The sequence below is a fragment of the Gossypium raimondii genome, chromosome 11 (genome assembly GCF_025698545.1).
Source record: "Gossypium raimondii isolate GPD5lz chromosome 11, ASM2569854v1, whole genome shotgun sequence".
In the NCBI taxonomy this organism is placed as follows: domain Eukaryota; kingdom Viridiplantae; phylum Streptophyta; class Magnoliopsida; order Malvales; family Malvaceae; genus Gossypium; species Gossypium raimondii.
Genome location: NC_068575.1, coordinates 5610258 through 5631042, shown reverse-complemented (window position 1 = coordinate 5631042; position 20785 = coordinate 5610258). Strand labels below are relative to the sequence as shown.

At 35.5% G+C, this 20785-nt stretch overlaps 1 protein-coding gene and 1 pseudogene across 1 annotated transcript in view; both read left to right on the top strand.

Annotated features, from left to right (window-relative positions):
* LOC105761397 (receptor-like protein EIX2) overlaps positions 1–20785 on the top strand; it is a 105746-nt gene that overhangs the window by 51724 nt on the left and 33237 nt on the right. The window lies entirely within an intron of this gene.
* On the top strand, positions 14789–15899 carry LOC105801354 (receptor-like protein EIX2; annotated as a pseudogene).

The window sequence follows — 20785 nt, the reverse complement described above, 5'->3', positions numbered from 1 at the left end:
GGTTTTCAAGAAGTTAATGATTTGGGTCACTATCTCGAGGTTTTACTTTTTCATCGAAGAGTTACTAATAGCATCTTAGATTTTTTGGTGGAAAGAGTTCGTATTCGACTTTATAGTTGGGATGCTAAGAGACTTTTCTTTGCTGGAAGGGTTAGCTTAGCACAATCAGTTCTATTGTCTATCTCAAGTTATCTCATGCAGTCGACTCTAGTCCCTAAAGGAATTTGTGACTCTATTGAAGAATTAGCAAGACAATTCATTTGGGGTGCTACGGACGGGAAAAGGAAAATAGCTTTGGGGTGGGATGATATCTGTCAGCCTAAGCTACACAGAGGTCTCGATTTTCGATGTTTGAGGGATCAGAACAAAGCTTTCATGTTGAAGATTGGTTACAGCCTTATTACTAAGACTGAAGCTCTTTGGGTTCAGGTCCATAGAGTTAAGTATGGACTGTGTGAAAGTATGTCGGAGTACTCTATTATGAGGAACAATTGCTCCTATAAGTGGAAAGCAGTTGCCAAAGCTTGGCCTCCATTGCGCAGTAATATGATCTGGTTCATTGGAAATTGGAAGACTGTTCGTTGTTGGGAGGACAATTGGTCTCTAATGTGAGACCTCTTAATCAATATGTTCCGAGTCATGGCAACATTGTTCCTGAGAGCAAAGTTAATGAAATGGTTTTGGTTAATGGCGATTGTAACCTTGATCTTTTCAGATTGTGGCTGCCAGAAGAAGTGGTTAAACGAATCATTAGCATTCCTCCTCCTTTAGACTTAGCTGGGCCAGATATTCTATTTTGGTCTAGAACGACGACCGGTGTCTTTTCTGTGAAGAGTGCTTATTATATGCTGAAGGAGGAGTCTTGGAATCCGAAGAAGGTGAATTGGAGTATGGTATGGAAAATTTTAGTGCCCCAACGTGTCAAGCAGTTCATCTGGTTAATTCTTAAACAGAGACTGTTAACTAACTCTGAAAGAGTTAGAAAAGTTATTGCGTGAGACGCGTTGTGTCATCTTTGTGGCCATATTATGGTGGATACCCTTCATATCCTTAGGGGTTGTTCTTTTGTGAGGGAAATTTGGTATCATGTCATCCCTGCTAATCATCTTGGAAGTTTTTTTCTGCTAATATTTCGGCGTGGCTTTTCTCGAATTTGCGATCTCTTTCTACCAACAAGAAGAGTGACTCATCTTGGGCTTGCCTCATTGGGATTATTCTTTGGAGCATTTGGAAAAATAATAATTCGATCATTTTTCAAGGGAATGCTATGAATCTAAAGGATATTATCAATGTCTCTTATAGTTGGGTGAAACATTTTCTCTCCATCCATAATGAAGTGATGGTTTCTCAACCAAAACAGACTTCAGCTCGTCAAAATCCAAGTATGTGTGTTTTCCTTAATACTGATGGTGTTGTTCACTATGTGTCTGGTTTCTCTGCTGCAAGTGGTGTGATACGCAATAGCAAAGGGAAGTGGATCCTAGGTTACAATCGCATTTTGGGGAAATGTTCAGTAGCGGTTGCTTAAATGTAGGGTTTATTGGATGGTCTACTTCTCCTTCAGAAACAAGGTTATGACAAGGTCATTATTCAATCAAATAATCTTGAAAATGTGATTTCTATCAGCGAAAGTAAGCTTGGTGGTCCAAAAAACTCCCTGATAAGGAGGATTCAACAAATCCTAACCTTTGAAGAGAAGTGGTCCTTGATTTATGTTCCCAGAGAGACTAATTGAGCAGCTGATGCTTTGGCAAAAATGGCTCTATTGAGTGATGAATCTTTGGATATGTTTGAGGATCCCCTTTAGAGATTACAGAAATCTTAAAGGATGACAGCTCTTTTGCTACTCTATGTAATTCTTTGTTTAATTTATAAAAAAAAAAGATGATGCAAATCTCTTATTATAAATCAATAAATTTGCTCGCATTTCCACATTGATTTTATCAATTTAGAAATAAGATTGTGTAAGTTGACTTGTTATTGTTTTAATCTAATATCATAATATTTACTCGATAACTTAAAATGATTAAATGGTTTAAGTAACTTGTTATTGTTTTAATCTAATATCATAATATTTACTCGATAACTTAAAATGATTAAATGGTTTAAGTAAGAAAGTCAGTATCGTATTAATGGATGTATCATTTTTTATTGATTTTGATACGTATTGATATTAATATTGTTGACACCATTTTTTTGATGAAAACGGGGTCGACTTGGTTTTTGAAAATGAAAACGAAAACGGGAGTCGCCACCAATCCTTTTTCGATGAGGTGTGATTGGGCCACCTCGAAAAGTGGTTGTTTTTAATAAACGATTTAATTTTTATTAAAACAACGATTTTTGTCTACAAAATTCAGAAAAACGGGTTCGGGAGTCGGTTACGCACGAGGAAGGATTAGCACCCTCGATACGCCCAAAAATTGGTACCTAGTTGATTACTTAATGTCTTGGTGTCGAAAATTGAGAACTTTAAAGAATTTAAAAATACGATCCTTTTTTATGCGTGTTATTTTAAAAGTACTCGAATAAATCAAAATGGAAAAAATACCTTCTTATCTCGAAGTAACAAGATATCACATCCAGTAAGTTAGGACACAACACATCGTATTTTCGAGAGTAAGCTTGCCTCTATTTTTTTTGTTTGAACCTCATTTATTTCAACTTTAAAAGGATATTCGGTTATTTAGGATCAACGCGAGAAAAATCGAAGCTCAGTAAGTTAGGGCACGATTTTCTCAAATTTTCTAAATATGGAATATTGCCTTTATTTTTGAAAAATCCTCGTATCGAGAAAAAATGTGTCATATCCAATGCGTTAGGACACAACATATTGAAATCCCGAAAATGAGCTTTTATTTATTTTTTATTTAAAGAGGATTCTCGATTATTTAGATTCGACGAAGAAAATGGGAACCCAACACGTTAGGGCTCAATCCTCTCGAAGATCCCAAATACCGAGTATTACTTTTATTTTCGAAATCTTCCTTTTTTACAAATCTGAGTAAAAATGGGTATAATGGGATGACAATGATGATGATGTAAGTAGAATGATAATACGAGCAATAGCATCAAAGATAAGATAAATAAAAAAGGATGAATCAACAACATACAAGAAAACAAGCATATAAGCAAGTGAGATAAAAATATTTTAAAATAATGATGAAAACGTAAATAGATATAATTATAAAGAATGTAAGAAGATATATATATATGTAAGTATACATCAAAGTTTAAAAATAATAAAATATAAGTAAGTAAATAATGATAATTTATATATAAAAAATGTCAAAAGTATAAAGCGTATATATGTATTTTAAAATTATAAAACCTAAAAAGTATATATGTATTTAAAAGAAATATATATATGTACATAAAATTATAAAATATAAAAATATATATAAGTGTGTATATATTCGTGAAAGTAGAAAGATGTATATAGACAAAAATATATGAGTACGTATGTATGTATGTATATATATATATATATATATGAAAATAAAAAGGTATATAGATTATAGAATATAAAGAATATATGTATGAGTATATATACATATAAATTGGGAAAAATATGTACGTGTATTATAAAAATGCATGCATGTATTTATATTGACTTAAATCAAGTAATACAAACGATAAGAAAAATATTAGGTAAATAAAATATACACATATATAACTTAAAATAAATAATAAAGGAACTCCCCTTTTCTTTTTAAAAAAAATAAATTAAATGAACTAAAGGATGAAATTAAAATCAAACCAAAATCCGGGGGTCCAAACTATAAATAAAAAGCTCAGGGACTGAACTTGAATACGCCTAAAGGCTGGAGGACTGATCAGGCAAATGACCGCACATGGTCAAAGGACCAGGCTGAAGTAGAAACAAAATTCGCGGTCCAAATCAAAAAAAAAAAGGAAAGGTCAGATTGCGCTTCAAGCGCAAGATGGAATGACCAAATGCGCAAATTACCCATTAGGGCAAAACATGCAGATCTCCATCAAACGCGCCGTTTAAATGTTTTATTACTTAAAAAATTGAAACCCTCATTTGCGACCTCTGTTACAAAAAAGAAAAAAATGGGATCCTCTTGGCCCCTCCCATTATTCGGCTATGGTCATTGCTAACGAATGGTCATGGCCACCGAGGCCAAAGGCCATGACGAAAAAGATGGCCTTTATTTTCCTCGCTTCACGGCGTATTCAAGGGTTGAGTTTTCTTGACCGAGGGTCCCAAAGAAAATGGTTCATCCCCTCCTTTGAACGCGAATCCGACGACGGTGAAGGACCACCGACGACGGGTCGCGAATCGGCCTCGAGTAAGTTTTGCTTTCCTTTTTATTTTCGTTTTTAAAGAAAAATAATAATAATACTAATAAAAAGAAAGAAAAGAAAGATTAAAAAAGTTTCGCTCTGTCTTTTTATTCAGTAAAATCGGGAGAGGATTACAATGGTTTCATTTTCGCTTTTTATAGCCGAACTATATGTTCTCTTCTATTTTTGTCTTTTTCGTTTGTCTTGCTTTTGTTGTTTTCTTGCTTGCGTGTTGCGGTGATTGATGTGTCGACGCGTGGTGATGGCGAGTCTCGACCGTGGCATGACGTCTTGATCTTGAGGTGAAGCGCATCTGGTGCTAGAGGCGTGGCATAGGCTTGGGGTAGGAGCGGTACTAGCGGCATGTGGTGCCTAGGGTTTTTCTTTGAAAGTTTGTTATTGGTGTAATTTGGGCGATTGGGTTAATGTGATTTGGGCTAGACTTTGGGTTTAATTGGGCTTGATATGGATTAATTTGTTTTTTGGGTTTTGTAATTAAGTTTGGGTATTGGGCTGGGCAAAATTTGGGCTTGTACAACTGCCCCTCTTTGCTCGTTGTCGTGTAACGAGAACAGAGCAAAGACTAAGAAAGACCAGTTTTGCCCGGTCTCACCGAGTCTCGACTTCTTTTGACGCTTCTCTTCTTCAAGTAGTTTCACTCTAGTCCACTGTGTCTTGTCGCTTTGATCCACTTTACGACATCTTTAGAGAGATATGACTTCAATCTTCTCTGCTGCAACTCTATAGGGATGAGATTGCTTTTTTTTTCTTCTGCTCCACTACTGCTTAGGGAGATAAGACTGGATGTGATCTGCTCCACTACTGCTTAGGGAGATAAGATCTGTACTTTTCACTCTATTCCACTGATGCCCAGGAAGATAGAATTATCGGCTTCAATGTACTCCACTATAGTCAGGGAGGTAAAATCTGCCATATTTGATCTTCAACCTATTCCACTGCTAAATACAGGGAGATAAAGTTATCGGCTTCAATGTACTCCACTGTAGTCAGGGAGGTAAAATCTGCCATCTTCGATCTGCTTCGCTGCCAAATACAGGAAGGCAAGATCTGTAATCTTCAATCTATTCCACTACCAAATACAGGGAGATAGAGTTATCAGCTTCAATGTACTCCACTGTAGTCAGGGAGGTAAAATCTACCATCTTCGATCTACTTCGCTGCCAAATACAGGAAGGCAAGATCTGTAATCTTCAATCTATTCCACTGCCAAATACAGGGAGATAGAGTTATCGGCTTCAATGTACTCCACTGTAGTCAGGGAGGTAAAATCTGCCATTTTCGATCTACTTCGCTGCCAAATATCGGAAGGCAAGATCTGTAATTTTTAATCAGCTCTGCTACAAACGAGAGATGCAAGGTTTGTCTTCGATCTGCTTCGCTGTCAATGCAGGAAGGCAGGATCTGCTATCTTCAACCAGCTCTGCTACAAACGAGAGAGGCAAGGTTTGTCTTTAATCTGCTTCGCTGTCAATGCAGGAAGGCAAGATCTGCTATCTTCAACCAGCTCTGCTACAAACGAGAGATGCAAGGTTTGTCTTCGATCTGCTTCGCTGTCAATGCAGGAAGGCAAGATCTGCTATCTTCAACCAGCTCTGCTACAAACGAGAGAGGCAAGGTTTGTCTTCGATCTGCTTCGCTGTCAATGCAGGAAGGCAAGATCTGCTATCTTCAACCAGCTCTGCAACAAACGAGAGGCAAGGTTTGTCTTCGATCGCCTCATTGTCAATGCAGAAGGCAAGATCTGCTATCTTCAACCAGCTCTGCAACAAACGAGAGAGGCAAGGTTTGTCTTCGATCTGCTTCGCTGTCAATGCAGGAGGGCAAGATCTGTTGTCTTCAACCAGCTCTGCTACAACCAAGAGAGGCAAGGTTTGTGTCTTCGATCTGCTTCGCCGTCAATGCAGGAAGGAAAGATCTGTTGTCTTCAACCAGCTCTGCTACAACCAAGAGAAACAATGTTTGTCTTCGATTTTTACTGATTTGTTCTATAGGGAACATGACCTGTATAATCTATTTTATGAACCTATTTATGCCTAGTGATTAGGATGACATGATCAGATTGAATCAAATGCTCCTAACTAGATGTGTATGAATGACATTTGAATGAATGCAGAATGTCATGAAAATGATCCCTTTTTAAAGTTTGGGTTGTCGTTGCTCGTTGTTCATCAAGGTTCTATCACTGATGTTTTCTCGTTCAGCAAGTATCTTTGACAGAAGATTCAAAGAAATAGTCTCAATTTAGACCATCCTTTCTCAAATGTTTTCAACCCTCAAGTTTTGTCAGTTCTAAATAATAGTCTTGTTTCAGGTCCTCGTATTATTTAGAAACTTTCAGAGTAATATGCAGAACTCCTTCTGCATGAGTATTGTCAGTCCATTAATTGTTATTTCAATGAAAAATGCTTGAAAAAGATTATCAAAATGGACAAAATGAAATTTTGTTGAGAGCAAAGCTCTAAACAAACAAATCAATCAAGACAGAAAATTTTGCTGAGATACGATATGTATAAGATGAAAAAGATTATCACAATGGATAAGATGGAAATTTGTTGAGAGCAAAGCTCTAAATGAACAAATTAATCAAGATAGCAAATTTTGCTAGAATACAAAATGAGAATAAATTAATCAAGATGGTGTATTTTGTCAAAAATACAAAAAATGAATAAAATGGAAATAGGTGCCCCAGATATCGTAGCATTAGCTTCTCTGCCCTAAACTTCTTGAGGACCCTTTTGAACTTGATATGTGTCTAGAAGTCTTAGAAGACTTTGTTGATGCCCCAAGATGTATCATCTCTCCTTCTTATTAATTCAGAGAGGGTAAGACTACTGCATGCCCCACCTTCAATCAAAATTTGAACTGCCCATTCCTGGGTTTTCAATTTAAAACCCCTTTGGTCTCAAGGTGCCCTTTGCGGGTTTTCACATTGGCCTCTCCTTTTTCTTTTTTCGTTCTTCTTTTCTTTTTTCTTTTTCTTTTCTTTTTTTTCAAATGAAGTACTTATTGCTTGAATCAGAATTCTCAAGATTAGGCAGGTTTTTTGCCATCCATCTCGGTCAATATCAATGCTTTTCCAGATAAGACTTTCCACATAAGGTCCTTTCAGTTTGGGATCCACTTTCTTCTGAAGTACTTTTGTATGGGAAGGATCTTCTTCGATATCAGGTCCCCCTCAAGGAATTTTTTTTTGGGGGAACCTTTTTGGTGAGCTCGCATCATTCGCTTTTGGTACATTTAACCATGATGGATAGCTTTCAACCTTTTCTCTTCAATCAAATTTAACTGTACATATCGGACCTTGATTTTCTTCATCCAAATTCAGCTCTGACAAGACTCGAAGGGTAGAAATATCAACTTTAATGTGTAAAACTACCTCTATTCCATATACTAGTGAGAAATAAGTTGCCCCGGTAGAGGTTTTTTTTCTTGTTTTTTATTTTATTTTTTTGTTCTTTTTTTTTGCTTTTTTTTTTTGCCTCCACTGAGTCATTCATTTTGGGGCAATATGGTGTTAATCTTGAACAGATTGCAAACTTTTGATGTTCTGCCGTTGTTTAAATTCAATACATGGTCCAATATGATCCCTTCTTGGCATTCCATACTGACATGATTTTTAAGAATTTGCTGACTGTTGCCTTCGTGAGATTGGCACATGAAGTAGCTTCCACCCACCTAATGAAGTAATCGATGACTACAAAGATGACTCGATGATCGCTAGAAGCTTTTGGCAAGATTAGCTCAATGACCTCCATGCCCCCACATAGAGAAAGGTCATGGAAAAGTCATAACATGAATAGATAGAGGCACACGAATTTTGTCCCCGTAAATTTGGCCTTTGTGGCGTTTCTTGGTATAACTGATGCAATCCCCTTCCATGGTGAACCAGCAGTACCTAAATCTCATGATTTACTTGGCCATTGCAAAATCAATGCATGTGTTCCGTAGACACCCTTATGGACATTTTCTAATACTTTTTAGCCTTAACAGCATCCACATGTCTTGGTAGCTCAGGCATATCTTGATCATACGAAAACATCTTTGAATTCTCAGAGTAACTCAATGACGTCCCGCTTTATCTCTGCGGTGATACAGGCTCTGATTTTTACCTTTTTCTCCTCTCCTAAGCTCACAATTTCCCACTGATTTTTTTGTAAGGTAAGATCTATTTTTCGACTTGCTCTACCATCCTTAACAAATCAGGAGATAAGCTACAGTCTCGATCATCTTCGAAGTTTTGAGGTTCCTCTAGACACATATCTTGCTCAAAAGAAAGTTCTGAGTCAATAGCAATGTCACTCATATCGTTGATATCTGGAGACCTGTTCTAGGGAACGAAAGAAGACTCAAAGAACCAATGAATCAAAAGGGAATTATTTGTGTGGTATGAGTATGAATGAAATGGAAGGAACAAAAGAATGTTTGCCAAAACAAGACACAAAGATGCATTTCGTTGAAATAAAGAATAGTGGACATGTGCCATTTTCACAAAAGGATTTTCTATTGCTCCCAGGCTTAGAGCAATAAGAACGTTCCAAATATTACTCTGAAATGGTCCTAAAAATTACAAGAATATCCTCTACAGTCCAGTTGTTTAGAACGCCTTTAGGGATGTAGAAACAAATCCCTGATAGGTTTTTTTAGTTCCTTCTTCAAAGGCACAAACATCTTTACTTTCCAAGCCATCGATATATTCAAAGAATTCCAATTCTTTTTCATCTATCTGGCTCTGTACTAAAGTTCTGAACTCAATGCACTTTTGGATTTTAGGAAATTTATTGTATGCAATGAAATGTAATGTTAATGAATAAAAAGATGCATGCAATGTAATGCAGATGCATGAATGCAAATGCATGAATGCAAAAAGAGACGTTGATTCTTGATTCAATTCTATTAGAACAACTTGACTAGAAAACAAATCTCTTTACATAAAGCATATATATATACGGCTTTGCCGTCATAGGCAGGGATATTCGATCCTCTTCTCCATTCGAGAGTTAAGATAAATTTCACGATCTCTTCAAAAGAACGTCTCTTCTATCTCCCTTTTGCTTGATCCGAGCCACGACTCGTTAATCACTCATCCTCGTGATGCTCGTTGGCTTCTCTTTACGAAAGTTCAGCGGCTCTCGAATAATCCTTGTCACCTTGAATTCTCGGGCAACAGAGCAATAGTTGTGTAGTCCTCCATTAAACTATCATCCTTCTTTTATCACGTTTTCTTGGATCATATTCGGACAACAGTATTATTATCCACTTTATCAAGAAACCCATCTCCTTATGACAAGTTCTCTATTTAACAACCGAACGTGAATCAACACCTCTTTTTTATGATGAAAATGCAATGCAATCATAACAAAAAAAGAAAACAGGTTAGTACAAAGCAAAAGAAAACAAGAATAAATAGAACACCTATTAGGGTGAATACTGGGAATCGAAGTGGTTCTATCTAGGGTAGGCTCCTAAGGTTCACTACATGATGTTTGGTTCTAAATTAAAGGTACCCGAACCAACAGATTCCTCGATCCTCACCCATTATAGGCTCATACGGATTGAGTTTGGTTCAGGGGAATACATTTCCCTATGGCTGCATGGAGATGAAAATCTCACGAAGACATAGGTACGGATGTATCCCAAAAGCGATCCGCTATCCTGTACGGAGGTGAAGACCTCACGAAGGAATAGTTTCTCACTCCCACTTAAAAGGGTGCGACCGAAGGTCATGCAATGCAATGCAGCAGCATACCAAGCTTAAACTATCACGGCGATCAAATCACAATGATAAAAACCGAAATAGAGACGAATGAAATGCAAAGAAAGAATCGTATATTTAAACCAAGTTATCGATTTTCAACAAAAAGACAAAGTAATCAACTCGTGGCTTGACTCTCTTATTTTGTCCCCAGTGGAGTCGCCAAGCTGTTGACACCATTTTTTTGATGAAAACGGGGTCGACTTGGTTTTTGAAAATGAAAACGAAAACGGGAGTCGCCACCAATCCTTTTTTGATGAGGTGTGATTGGGTCACCTCGAAAAGTGGTTGTTTTTAATAAACGATTTAATTTTTATTAAAACAACGATTTTGGTCTCGAAATTCAGAAAAACGGGTTCGGAGCTCACACGCATACGAGGAAGGATTAGCACCTCGACACGCCCAAAAATTGGTACCTAGTTGATTACTTAATGTCTTGGTGTCGAAAATTGAGAACTTTAAAGAATTTAAAAATACAATCTTTTTTTATGCGTGTTATTTTAAAATTACTCGAATAAATCAAAATGGAAAAAAAACCTTCTTATCTCGAAGTAACAAGATATCACATCCAGTAAGTTAGGACACAACACATCGTATTTTCGAGAGTAAACTTGCCTCTATTTTTTTTGTTTGAACCTCATTTATTTCAACTTTAAAAGGATATTCGGTTATTTAGGATCAACGCGAGAAAAATCGAAGCTCAGTAAGTTAGGGCACGATTTTCTCAAATTTTCTAAATATGGAATATTGCCTTTATTTTTGAAAAATCCTCGTATCGAGAAAAAACGTGTCATATCCAATGCGTTAGGACACAACATATTAAAATCCCGAAAATGAGCTTTTATTTATTTTTTATTTAAAGAGGATTCTCGATTATTTAGATTCGACGAAGAAAATGGGAACCCAACACGTTAGGGTTCAATCCTCTCGAAGATCCCAAATACCGAGTATTACTTTTATTTTCGAAATCTTCCTTTTTTACAAATCTGAGTAAAAATGGGTATAATGGGATGACAATGATGATGGTGCAAGTAAAATGATAATACGAGCAATAGCATCAAAGATAAGATAAATAAAAAAGGATGAATCAACAACATACAAGAAAACAAGCATATAAGCAAGTGAGATAAAAATATTTTAAATTAATGATGAAAACGTAAATAGATATAATTATAAAGAATGTAAGAAGATATATATATATATATATATATATATGTAAGTATACATCAAAGTTTAAAAATAATAAAAATATAAGTAAGTAAATAATGATAATTTATATATAAAAATGTCAAAAGTATGTGCGTATATATGTATTTTAAAATTATAAAACCTAAAAAGTATATATGTATTTAAAAGAAATATATATATGTACATAAAATTATAAAATATAAAAATATATATAAGTGTGTATATATTCGTGAAAGTAGAAAGATGTATATAGACAAAAATATATGAGTACGTATGTATGTATATATATATATATGAAAATAAAAAGGTATATAGATTATAGAATATAAAGAATATATGTATGAGTATATATACATATAAATTGGGAAAAATATGTACGTGTATTATAAAATGCATGCATGTATTTATATTGACTTAAATCAAGTAATACAAACGATAAGAAAAATATTAGGTAAATAAAATATACACATATATAACTTAAAATAAATAATAAAGGAACTCCCCTTTTCTTTTTAAAAAATAATAAATTAAATGAACTAAAGGATAAAATTAAAATCAAACCGAAATTCGGGGGTCCAAACTGTAAATAAAAAGCTCAGGGACTGAACTTGAATACGCCTAAAGGTTGGAGGACTGATCAGGCAATATGCCCCAGTCCCAGAGTGCAGCGTTTCAATGCAAATGACCGCACATGGTCAAAGGACCAGACTGAAGCAGAAACAAAATTCACGGTCCAAATAAAAAAAGGAAAGGTCAGATTGCGCTTCAAGCGCAAGATGGAAGGACCAAATGCGCAAATTACCCATTAGGGCAAAACATGCGCAGATCTCCATCAAACGGCGCCGTTTAAATGTTTTTATTACTTAAAAAAAATTGAAACCCTCATTTGCAGCCTCTGTTACAAAAAGAAAAAAAATGGGATCCTCTCAGCCCCCTCCCATTATCCGGCCATAGTCATTGCCAACGAATGGCCGCGCCGCCGCCGAGGCCAAAGGCCGGCGACGAAAAGATGGCCTTTATTTGCCCTCGCTTCGCGGCGTATTCAAGGGTTGAGTTTTCTTGACCCGAGGGTCCGAAGGAAAATGGTTCAGTCCCCCTCCTTTGAACGCGAATCCGACGACGGTGAAGGACCACCGACGGCGGGGCTGCGAATAGGCCTCAGGTAAGTTTTGCTTTCCCTTTTTTATTTTCGTTTTTTGAAAGAAAAAATAATAATAATACTAATAAAAAGAAAGAAAAAGAAAGATTAAAAAAAAGTTTCTGCTGTCTTTTTATTCGTAAAATCGGGGAGAGGATTACAATGGTTTCATTTTCGGCTTTTTATAGCCGAACTATATGTTCTCTTCTATTTTTTGTCTTTTTCGTTTGTCTGTTGCTTTTGTTGTTTTCTTGCTTGCGTGTTGCAGGTGATTGATGTGTCAGACGCGTGGTGATGGCGAGTCTCGACCGGCGGCGACGTGCAGTGCAGGGAGCGCATGCGGCGCTAGAGGCGTGGCATAGGCTTTGGGGTAGGAGCGGCAGCTAGGGGCAGGCATGTGGTGCCTAGGGTTTCTGCTGCTGAAAGTTTGTTAGCTGGTGTAATTTGGGCCAGTTGGGTTAATGTGATTTGGGCTAGACTTTGGGTTTAATTGGGCTTGATATGGATTAATTTGTTTTTTGGGTTGTGTAATTAAGTTTGGGTATTGGGCCGGGTAGAATTTGGGCTTGTACAGATATGTTTCAGTGTACTGTTTTAGCCACAATGTAAGCAAGCAAAAGCAGTTGCTTGTTTGAGTTGGTTCTTCTATAATTAATGCTTGAATCCTTCATTATTTGTTTTTGTAGGTATCATCATCGTCTTTGGATGTTGGGGTGGTACCTTATGGTGGAAATGACATTGAAGTCGAAGTTGGGGCGGTAATATGTATAGATTCAATAAAAAATTCCGTTGATATTTTAATTTTTTTCTTCTAATCTAGTTTTTTTAAAAAATAAAGTGTTTTGGATTAATTATAGAGACGTTTCTAAACTTTAATCAAAAGTCAGGAAAAAAAAGTGTCATGAATGTGCAACGTCAAAACCCCAAGAAATCCCTTCTCCCACTTCACACCTCGAAACAGACCGTTCTTATAGAAAAGACACTTTCACATCTTCTTAACCGAAAATGGTTGGGGAGAGGAAATGTTCCTTTTCTAAGGTACTCCTTGGAATAGATCTAGTGGAGATGAGATGGGGCCTGTAGCTCAGAGGATTAGAGCACGTGGCTACAAACTACGATGTCAGGGGTTTGAATCCCCCTTCGGCCACAACCAGCCCAAAAGGGAAGGACCTTTCCCTCTTGGGTAGGAAAATCATGATCGAGATGGTGGACCCAAAGCTATGGAACTTGGGCGTGGGTCTTTTGCCGAAATGGGGTGGCCTTTTCTTTATTATTTATCGTATATTTACTTTTCTATTTTATATTTATATATAGTATTACCGGCCAAAACAAAATAAAATAAGCATTTTTTTTTGTTTTACACCCCGTAATCTTCCTCAGCCAAGCTTGAGCAAAATAGCAGAGCAAGTAGAAGTATTAGTAGCATAGAAAAAATGTGCTCCTCGTCATTAAATTAATGTGTTTTCTCACGATAATTGTGGCCTCTCGAGAGAATTGATGACTGCATCTTTGAGGCATTTGCTAGTACTAGTACATCTGAGAACTCTTAATTGGCTGGTTGTAAAAAGCCTCAAAACTATGGAACAAAGGGTTACCCCGGACACCTACACCGAGGTTAGACGGTGATTCTCAAATATCGCAGAACAGAATGTGATATGATGAGATAGAATGCAATGGAAACAAAGACACAGGGAAGAGGCTCGACAATCCATTAGTGAAAAACAAATTATTTTAAGAGGAGTGATTAGTTTGAAATTTTATTTTAACAAGAGTGGTTAAATTAAGAAAAAATTAAAGTGAATATATATTTTTAATTTCAAATGTCACACATTTAAAATATAGACTAGATTCTTAAAAATAAAAGTACGACAATGAACCCCAAATGTATAAGGTGTGGAGTAACTTAGAATATATTTTAACTTTAAAAATTTACATTAGGCTTCTCTTTAAAAAAAATGTTTAGATTAAATAAAGCATAATAGAAGATAAATTGATCTATTTTCGACAAATGTTTAAAGACCAGAAAATCATTATGCAAATTTGAAGTAGTATTAGTTTTCAAAATTTTGCATAGTAATAGCCAAATAGAAAAATTCCATGTCTTCCATTTTCTTTTCTTTCTTTTTTTATGCTTTTGCTTTTAGGGTTTTGTAAAAAACTTCCTTGATAGCATCCATTTTGTTTGACAGAACTTTATTGCATTTCTTTAATTTAATAATCCAAATTCATATTACATTTTGTGGAAATTTAAATGCAATTAATTTGAAATTTCCCTTCATACCAAATTTCCTATGCATTTTGTTGGAAGAAACTTCCTTGCGCTTCATGTATTTTTGTGTTTTAGCTAAGCTTAGTCTATACATTTGGAGTTGTGAGCCATGGTAATTGCAACCATGACTACTCCTCTTCCTATTTCCTTATTCCCTTTTCTTCTTCTCATTCCCGCTTTCTGTTTTACCATTTGTCATGCCAATTCCGACGTGCTTTGCATCCAAAGTGAGAGAGAAGCTCTTTTGAAATTCAAGAATCATATTATTGATCCTTCAAATAGGCTATCTTCTTGGGTTGAAGGTGGGGATTGCTGTAAATGGATTGGTGTCGTCTGCCATAACTCAACAGGTCACGTCCACCAACTGCACTTGGCTGCTCCTCTTTCACCTTACGAGCGGTCAAAACTACGAGGCAAAATAAATCCTTCACTGCTGGACTTGAAGCATCTCAGTTCCCTGGACTTGAGCTATAACGATTTTAGCAGCATACATATCCCGATATTTTTGGGTATGCTGGGGAGTTTAACACATCTTAGCCTCTCTCGAGCATGATTCCAGGGAGCAATTCCTCATAACCTGGGGAATCTTTCAAAGTTGCAGTATCTTGATCTTCGAGGTAATGATCTCAAATCAAAAAGTCTTCAATGGGTTTCTGGACTTTCTTCCTTGCAGTACCTTGATTTGAGTTATGCGGATCTTCATAAAGCAACTGACTGGGTACAGATAACATTCAAACTTCCTTCTTTGTTAGAGTTGCACTCGTCAGAATGTGGTTTAGACAATGATCCATCTCCGACCAGTGTTAATTCTACAAAATCACTGGTTGTTCTTGATCTTTCTGGGAACAGCTTATCTTCAGTACCGAAGTGGATATTTAGTCTTCATGGTCTTGTGTCCATTGATCTTAGTGGCAATTCTTTGGAAGGCCCAATTCCAGATTACTTTGGGAACATCTCGTTTCTTGAAGTTCTTTATCTTAGTTTCAATTTTCTCAATTCATCCATACCCAACTCCTTGTACAGTTTAAACCGTCTTCAGCTCCTTAGTCTTAGTGATAACCAGTTACAAGGAACAATCTCGAGTGCCATTCGGAACTTGAGCTCTTTTACTCACATATCTTTCTAGTAATTACATGTTGGAAGGAAGATTACCAACCTCTCTTGAATATCTGTGCAAATTGAAGGAGATGGATTTGTCATATAATAAAATTGAGATGGAATATCAGAAATCCTACAGAGTTTGTCTATGCAGGGATATCAAATGTCATACGGCCCCTTTGGTTTTTGAACCTTCCCACTCAATTTAAATATTTAAATCTTACCTATAATCAACTTACCGGAGGGATTTCGTTTTTGAATGCAACAAATTTTATTGACTTGAGTTCAAACCGCTATACAGGTCCATTGCCAAGAGTAGTCTCAAGTTTAAGATATTTATTTTTGTCAAATAATTCATTTTCAGGATCCCTTTCTGAATTAATTTGTAATCCATCATTAAAGGGGATGGTAGCTCTTTACATTGATACAAATCTACTCATTGGAGAAATTCCAGATTGTTGGAATCATTGGAAAATTTTAGCTTATTTAAATTTGGGAAACAACAATTTGACAGGAAAAATCCCACCTACTTTGGGTTATAGAAATCCTTGTATGTTAAACCTTCTAAACAATAGCATGTTTGGAGAATTACCCTCCACATTGCGAAATTCTTGGAATTTTAATATGCTTGATCTTACCGGCATGGATTGGTGATAAGCTCTTGAACCTTGTGGTTCTAGCCTTCGATGAAATAACTTTGATGGTCATTTGTAAACTTCAATTTCTTAAAAACTTGGACCTTGCCCACAGTAACATTTCAGGAGTTATTCCAAAATGTTTCAATAATTTAAGTGCAATGGCCACAAAAAACGAAATTTTTTTTGAACTTTCTTTGCCCTATTTCAGTGGTGACTCATTTTTTTTGAAAGCATTATTGGTGTTGAAAGGACAATAGGATGAATATGGTAGAACACTAGGACTTGTTACCAACATGGACCTTTCAGTCAACAATCTCGCAGGAGAGATCCCCAAAGAAATTGGTAGTCTCTTTAGACTATTGTCTTTAAATTTTTCAATGAATCTCCTAACAGGAAAGATTCCAGACAACATTGGCAACATGGAGTTAATGGAATCTCTTGATTTGTCCATGAATCGACTAAATAGTGAAATCACTCCAAATTTCTCCAATTTGAATTTCTTGAATAACTTCAACGTGTCATATAACAACTTGACAAGACAAATCCCAGCAAGCACTCAGCTTCAAAGCTTTGAAAACTTGTCTTACGTGGGCAATCATCTTTGCGGACCCCCTCTCACTAAGAACTGCACCTCAAAAGGTATTCCAACTGATGTTGCAAATAATGGAAGTAATAGTGAAGGAAGTAGAGTGAATTGGCTTTAACTCAGCATTGTTCTTGGCTTTGTAATGGGATTTTGGGGTGTAGTGGCTCCCTTGTTTCTCATTAGGTCTTGGAGGATTGCTTACTATCGAAAGTTGGACCAGATCTATGGTAAATTGTATGTGTTTTGGGCTACTATGGGTACGTAGTTTGATAGGAAAAAAGCATGTATAATTGATGCATCTGAGCTAGATTGTTGGGTGCTGAAAGATTAGTTTTAGCGTTTGTACTTTTTTGGGACTCATGGGTGTGCCAACAAGGTGGCCCACTCGCTTGCGTAAGCTGCTTTGTTATATGCAATTCACAAGGAGTAGGATGTTTTTCCCCTTGCATCTTTCTTTGAAGAATGTTGAAATTATATCTTATGTTGATACAGATGAGGATTGCACACGGTAGGTTTGGGTGTATGGGGTGAGCTTGTTGGCTCGGGTTTTGTAGTCTGTCTCTTCTTTGTGTTTGCTATTATTTTGTGACTTTCTCATTAATATTTTTTTTTCTCTCAAAAAAATTAGTAAATTTAAACACACATAAAAGTATAAGTATAAACCACACCCAAGGCCACTCTTATTTTTTTTTATCAATTTACTCATTCTAATTAATATTATTGTTCAAACTAGTTACTGCTATTTAAAATTCCATTAATCCACTAACGGATTGCTGTTGTAACAAATTACCGTGTAAGGGGATTTCCAACAGCCTATCAATTAAATGCATTTTTCTTTTCTGGAAAATATGGGGGCAATGTATGTGAACAATATTTTGCTGTTTTGGCTTACTCTATATGTTCGCAGTTGCTAGCAATGGTTGGTACCATGCTAATTTCCATATATTTTTTTCTATATCTGGACGAGAGAAACACAAAAATCAATTACTCTGCAAACTCTTTCTTTAAATATAGTACATAGATAGTATGGTACCAACCATTGCTAGCAACTGCGAAAAGAAATATTGTTCACATACATTGGTACCATATTTCCAGATAATTTCGTTTCAAGGTAAGTTTCTAATTAATTGCATTTACAGTATGGATCCATATTTCCAGAAAAGGAAAAAGCATCTAATTGGTAGGCTGTTGAAATTTTCCTTTCAAAGTAAGTTTCTAATTAATTGTATTTACAATTCCGTGCCCCATATTTTGACTATATACACCTTACCCTTTGGTAATTATGAAAAGAGGAAAAAGATGAAACCATCAAAGGAAAAAACTTATATTAATAATCAAAATATAAAATGAATCTCAATTGAAGAAATAATTTCCATTTTCATTTTCATTTTTTGCAACAAAATCCAACTTTCGAAGAAGAAGAGAAATAAAGTTGACAGGATATGGAGTAAATCTCACTCCAATGATATGACCAGCCAATTTGGAAAGGAAAAAAACAATATGTGTAGTAAATTTAATAGGAGAATTTTAATGGTGTTAATAATTAAATATAAATTTAAAAAGCATAAGGATTTATTTCTTAAATATACAAAAGAGTATATAAATTTAGAATATTTTTAATTTATAAATTTTAATATTATAATTTGGCCAAAAGAATTTATCTGTTTTAGATATTTCTGATGCAGAAATTTTGGATATCTCGTAAGGCCAAGTGCAGTTGGTGGACGTGTGCTGTTGACCCAAATTGATATCTAAAACAGATAAATTCTTTTGAAAATTTAACCATGGGGAAACTTGGATATCAAGTAATATGGACTGCCACTGCTTCAGCTGTTGGTCGACTTGCTTGTGATCAGCAACAAAGTCGGGTGCAGAGTTGAGTGATTTGTGCACCAGCAGCTTCAAAAACCCAGAAAGAGCAGCCTCTCCAATGACAGGCATGATGGAAGTATGAGAAAGAAGCAAAATGGAAATTCAGGGAACAAAATAGAAAGAAACAGAGATGGGTTATGGGTAATTAGAGGAAGTTGAAGAACATGGCACTATTTTTAAAGCATCTAATTATTCAGATTATAAGTTGGAGGGCATTGGATTGTGATAAAGAAGATGGAACCCAAGCGGCTGTTAACGGGCAAAAGACAATGAAAATGGAAAAGACTTAAATATATTTCATGTTTCATTGATAGCCAAAATTGAAATTCTGTATAATTAGAGAAAGTTGAAGAACATGACACAATATGTTTTAAGCATCTAATATATTAGACTATGAGGCAATGAGTTTGAAGTAATTGAATAGTTACAAAGAAGCTGGACCCCAAGTGATAGTTGGAGGCTAGCATCGTATTGATGGAAGAGAAAAAAAATTTAAAATCATAAATATTGTTCACATTAGGGTCACAAAGAGGATTGTCATCTAACAGGGTAAGTTTCACATTTATCACGTGACTAATTAAAAATACGACAAAGGTAAGTGCACCTATCGATAAATAGTATAACTACGGTAAGTAAAGATATTGTATCCACAAGGACTAAAATTACCAATAATTACCGTTTTCCTATTATTTAGCCAACAATTTGGAGTTAAAGAAACTCATAATAACTTCAAAAGAAATTCAAAGGAGGTATTCAATCTTGATGGAAATCCGCTTCAAAGTTGGCTCCAATGGTGTTCTTCGAGTTGTTTTCTTCAATATTCTTTGATGGCTCCCTGTTCTCTTCTTCTATTTGGTATTTATAGACTTTAGAATGCTCAGAAAGCCTAAAAATTGTGTTTCTCCGCGTGTTTGGGATGCGAGTCACGAAATCGACACGGTCTGACACATGGCTGTGTGGGAAGGCCTAGCCCATGTGGCTCCTAAAATCTACTCTATTTGTCCGATTTTAGCTCATTTTTTGCTCCTTTCGCTCACAAATGCTCTCCTAAATATAAAAACATGAATTTAAAAGATTAGAAGCATAAAATTCACTAATTTGTATAAATAGTCATCCAAAAACGCATTAAGAACGGGATTAAAATAGTTACTTTTATCATTTATCAAGAATTAAGCATGGTTTTAAGTCTTTCAATTTTGGATGGGTCCTAAGTCGCAATCAACATATCATCGACATAAAGTAACAAATATATGAATGAATGATCTGTCGTAATTTGGTATAGCAGATTAAACTAATTTCTGCACTTTAGGAGCTTGAAACGAATTAGTAGTTTCATTAAGTTTTAATTACGTTTTCTTAAGTTTCTTTTAAGTTAATAAAATGAGTAAATTGAGTCTTTTATTAACCTTAAGGGCCAAATGAGGCCTAAGGGTTAGCCAGTGAACTTTATAAGTATGCAAGAGACCATTAGAAGGTGTAATAAACCGGTACTGATCGCTATGTCACAACACGGAGTGCTCAATATCACAACATAGGGAGCATAATGGAGAATTCACGAGACTATCTTCGACGTCGCAACACAGACTAGTGGTGTATATTAACAGTGGTTTTTTTTTTTCATTTTGCTTATTGTATATAAGGAAAGAAAATACTAGCAAACAAAAAAAAATAGAGAAAAAAATAAAAGAATATTAACAATGGTTTTTTTTTCAATATATTTTGGGTGGGAGTGAGACTTACCCAGGGATCAAACTAGAAACTTTTTTGGAGGTGAAAATTAAATTGTACTTTTTACTATAAAAAAATATAATTCTACCATTTTAATAGACTATATCTTTATCATTTTTAAATATTAAATTAAATTTTTATATTTGCAAAAGGATAAAATGTAATTTTAACTTTATTAGTTTAA